The 5,096-nt window shown below is 32.4% G+C and overlaps 1 long non-coding RNA gene across 2 annotated transcripts in view; it reads left to right on the top strand.

The window, feature by feature from the left end:
- The first annotated feature begins 522 nt into the window (after window positions 1-522).
- LOC140959318 (uncharacterized) overlaps window positions 523-5,096 on the top strand; it is a 46,750-nt gene continuing 42,176 nt past the window's right edge. For both annotated transcript variants that reach the window (XR_012171966.1, XR_012171965.1), the window contains exon 1: window positions 523-734. This is a non-coding gene — a long non-coding RNA (uncharacterized lncRNA). The remainder of the gene's footprint in view (window positions 735-5,096) is intronic.

Raw genomic sequence — 5,096 nt, 5'->3', positions numbered from 1 at the left:
AAGAAGGAAAACCGTATGTAATCTATTATGCCAGTAGAACCTTAAATAGTGCCCAAATAAATTATTCAACTACTGAAAAAGAATTACTTTCAGTAGTATTTGCATTAGATAAGTTTCAATATTATTTAATTGGTTCTACTACTATTGTGTACACCGATCATTTTGCCGTAAAATATTTATCAAATAAACAAGATGCTAAGCCAAGATTGTAAGACCCTGTAATTAATTATCCGGTAATTTGGCATAATTAGAATAATTATTGAGTTGTAAATTAAAATAATTATTTATGCCAAATAATTTCAAGAAGTGTGTTAAAAATATGTATTTTAGAATATCGGAGAATTTAACGATATAAAATACATATAGAGTTTAAATAACACACGAGAGCAAAATAAATACAGACCGGGATAGATGGGCTTGAGTTACTATTTTAGTAACCAAATACACAATATATACATATACACCACTTACCTTGATCAGAGAGAAGGAAGTAAAGGTAAAAGAAAAGAAAGAAACTTCCCCAAAACCATATTTTCGCAACCCTTGGAGCAGCTGCGGGAAAGTGGCGATATCTCCTCCGTTCGGCGTCCAAATCTCAATCAGTCTAAAGGAGTGTCTTCCTAACATCCTAGGCTTTGATTCAAGTCAAAAATCGCGAAGTTTGATCAAGTATTCGGGTAGATCGAAGCTGCTGTTCGGGTGCTCTGTTTCTGCGCGAATTCTTCCAATTTTGGGTGAGAGTTTTTGGGTTGCTGCGATTTTTTTATTTTGAATTTGTAGAAATGACCTAAATAAACTTTGTATTGGTTTTGGTTTTCTATTTATATCCACTAGAATCATCAAATTTTAATAAGAAACGGATTTGATATGATTTTTCTACCAAAACGTGTCAAAATGGAATTTTGTGTTGGAGGTGTGTACAACACCTACTGTAATTCGGGTTTATGGCATGTTTTCACTCAGATTCTGGGTTTTTAGTTAAAAAGAAAGTTGTAGAGCTATGCGTTATATTCGTAATGATATAAGATTCGTTAAATTCCATTAAGAATTGAGGAAGTTATGCTTGTTTTTCTGGATCTGCTCAGTGTATGATATTCTGTCCGCGAATTCGGAAGTAGCAGTGTGTTCTTGAAAATTCTGAGAATAATCTACTGAGATTCTGAAGATGGTTTCAACTGGAGAAACTTAGATAATTGAGTAATAAAAACTCTCAATTCTTCCACAATGCATTGTTGTGTTCTGATTTTAGTTTTTTTTTTTTTATCTATATCTATCAAAACTTGTTCACCAAAAGAGAAAACTATAGTCATTTAATTCAAATGAAATGAAACTTCTTTTCCGACTCTCATTAAATTTTGATCTCCCACGAAAAATGCTTATTTTGATTATTCTTTAATAATACTATCTTAATCATGCTCAATTTTCTTGTTCGACAAAAAGTACATTTGATTTGTATATAATATAATAATCATATTGTAGCGGGTATAGTTTAGTGGTAAAAGTGTGATTCGTTCTATCAACCCTTTAATAGTTAATAGTTAATAGTTAAAGGGTCTTTCGGTTTTATTCATATTCTGATTAAAAACTTTATTTCTTCAAATTCAAAGGATTTATTACTACGGCGACGAACAATAAAATTATCTTCCGAATTTCGAATAGTATTCAGGATCTTTTGTTTTCGATTGTCTAATAAATCACTTAATGAAAGTAGATTACTATATCATCGAAACCAGGATTTAAAACTATTGAAATCATATTCGAATATAAATTGGCCCTCGGCCAAACAAATATTTCATAGATATCCGCCAAGGAATTAACCGGACATGATAATTTGTTATCATTCGGCTCGAGCAAGATTCAAAAGAACCAAATGAATCCATAAAAAATATATGTGTTAGCTATATCTATCCATGCAGTAACATTATTTTCACTTTGAATTGGTATTTTTTCCATCCCCATTTTTGTCAAACAATACTTAGTCTTGGTCCCGGTCTATGATACAGAAATGGGTTACCGGTGTCAATAATTGACGATTATACAATTCGAACAATTTCTTCGAATTATCTTTCATTTCCAATTGGCGGATATTGATTTGGATAAAAAAATGAATTAGATATGAATTTTATGGTCATAGGTGCCGAATCTGAAACTGTAACAGAATTCATTTTTCTAGATTCTGGTTGTGCATGTTTATCCATGTCAAGATGATTGAATTTCTTGTTGACATCTTCTGATGAAATATGGGTTTTTAAGTTAGGATTCCAACCATGTATGATAAGTATATTTTGGTTAAGTTTTGGTTAAGTTTTGGTCTTAAAACTTAGTATAGGTACAAGCTGAAATTTGGAAATATTGTATTGAATTGGAAATTTACTCGACTTGTTATATCATCTTATTGTTAGGCCGAGGAGATCAAAGTTGAGCTTGTTGTCGTTATCAATCGGTATAGGTATGTTACAGTTCGGTAACATACGACGGTAAAACATAAATTATGTTTAATTGTCATTCTGTGTTACATGGATCGTGTTTATGACTTGTTGACTATTGTAAATTGTTAAATGCCTTCGTTGTGATATATGTTTATTATTATGACATATTATTGGCATTTAGCATAGGGCATACATTTATGACATTCATGTTGAGCCCTATCGTTCTTGTTAGCCCATTTTTGATATCCGTTGTTATCTGGCACTGTTGTTTATCTCGGGATCATTGTGTGGCTGATAGGCCTATACACATGAGACCGTAGATGTGATTGAACAATCCTGTGGTTAGTGCAGCCTTTTGAGGTGAGCGCTGGGATTGTGTCATCTGGTTCGTTCTGTTGTGCCATCATGTTATATTGTATCAGCTGTATGGAGGCCGAGTCAGGGGTGTTATTCAACACAGCTTGGCATACCTCGCATACTTGGCAGGGCAGTTTAGTTGCATGACGATGTAGCTCCCCTGTGTTGTTGCTATAGCATTATTCCAGTTGTTATCGTACCGTTTGTTGGCTCCTGTTATCCCGATTATTCGTTGAGCCTTTCATGCATTGCATATTACATTTTATTATATGATTATGAATGATTTATGATTATTGTTGTTATTGTTGAACTGTTTCATACCAGAATCGTAACCTCAGTTGTTTACTGGGGGGGCTGCTGTGGTTGCTATTGGGCACCATGGTAGATCTCCCGAGTCGTTTTGCAGCATCAGGTCGAGGTTCCGCCAGTGGAGCTCAGGATTGAGGTTGGATTGCTTGGTTCTGTCAGTGGAGTTTCCCAGTTAGTCTATATGTATGTCTTGAGTTTGTTTCAGTCTTGTATTGTAGTTTATTTGCCGGGGAGATGCCCCATGTATTTGTAGTGATATTTGGTTGTTTTTATGATGTTCTGAGTCGACCCTATGATTCTTATGATCTGGTGAGTATGTGGTAAGTTTTAATTTCTGTTTAGTCCTGGCCAATGCGGCTATGGTTGTTGACTTTGGTTTTTGTTTTTATGACTCTAGTTGGAGTATATTTTGATATAAAATGCTGCTTGAGTTTTTCGGGATATCCTGCTTACGGGGAGGTCATGACGAAATTTTTCTAGGCCCTGAGGTCTGTTTTAAAGTATTTTAAATCATTTTCGTTGCAGTTTTAAATCAAACCATTATTGTTTGATCATTAATTGTCGTTAGAGTAAATGGGCATCACAAAGATTAATACGGTGGATTTTATTGTTACAAGAATTTGATATTATTATTAAAGATAAAAAAAGAAAAAAAATGTCGTAGCCGATCATTTATCTAGAATAATGACTGAATCATCTCGTAATGAAATACCAATAAATAAAAATTTTCCAGATGATCAGTTGTTTTATGCTACTACTATGCCCTGGTCTGCAAACATTGTAAATTTTATTGTGACAAATATAATGCCTTCTCATTGGAATTCACAGGATAAGAATAAATTCTTGATAAAAGTTAAAAAAATTTATTGTGATGATCCTTACTTGTTTAAGTATTGTCCTGACCAAATTTTTCGACGATGCATACCCGACAATGAAGTAAGTAATGTTATTAAATTTTGTCATTCTGAAGCATGTGGAGGTCATTTTTCATCCATAAAACAGCTGCAAAAATCTTACAATGTGGATTTATTGGCCGTCTTTATTCAAAGATACGCATTTATTTTGCAAATCTTGTGAAAACTGTCAGAATATGGGATAAATTTCAAAACGAAACATGATGTCTTTAAATCCAATCATAATTATTGAAATATTCGATAGTTAGAGGATAGATTTTATGGGTCCATTTCCATTATCTTTTGGATATACGTACATTTTAGTCGCTGTTGATTATATTTCAAAATGGATTGAAGCAATTGCATGTAGAACTAATGATCATAAAGTTGTTATAAAATTTTTAAAAGAAAATATTTTTAGCCGATTTGGAATACCTAGAGCAATAATTAGTGATGGGGAAGTCATTTTATAAATAAATCATTTTCTTCTTTGTTAAGAAAATATGGCATTACACATAAAGTTTCTACCCCATATCATCCTCAAAGTAATGGTCAAGTTGAACTTAAAAATAGAGAAAGAAAACAAATTTTAGAAAAAACAGTTAATCCAAATGGAAAAGATTGGTCTTTAAGATTAACTGATGCATTATGGGCATATAGAACTGCATTTAAGACATCATTAGGGATGTCAGCATATAGGTTAGTTTTTGGTAAGCATTGTCATTTACCGGTTGAACTTGAACATAAAGCTTATTGGGCAATTAAAGCATTTAATATTAATTTAGATGATGCATCTAAATTAAGAAAATTGCAATTAAATGAACTTGAAGAATTAAGAAATGATGCATATGAAAATTCAAAGATTTATAAAGATAAAACTAAAGCCTTTCATGATAAAAATATTATGAGAAAGTCATTTGAAATTGGACAAAAAGTTTTACTTTATAATTCTCGTTTGCATTTATTTCCAGGAAAACTAAGATCGAGATGGTCAGGACCATTTATAGTTAAATTTGTTTATCCTCATGGTGCTGTTGATATTGAAAATCCTAAAAATAATGACGTGTTTAAAGTTAATGGGCAAAGACTTAAGCCTTTTATAGAAAAT

The sequence above is a fragment of the Primulina huaijiensis genome, chromosome 2 (genome assembly GCF_012295235.1).
Source record: "Primulina huaijiensis isolate GDHJ02 chromosome 2, ASM1229523v2, whole genome shotgun sequence".
Taxonomy (NCBI): domain Eukaryota; kingdom Viridiplantae; phylum Streptophyta; class Magnoliopsida; order Lamiales; family Gesneriaceae; genus Primulina; species Primulina huaijiensis.
Note: the sequence above shows the minus strand (reverse complement) of the source record. Positions and strands in the feature narration are given on the sequence as shown.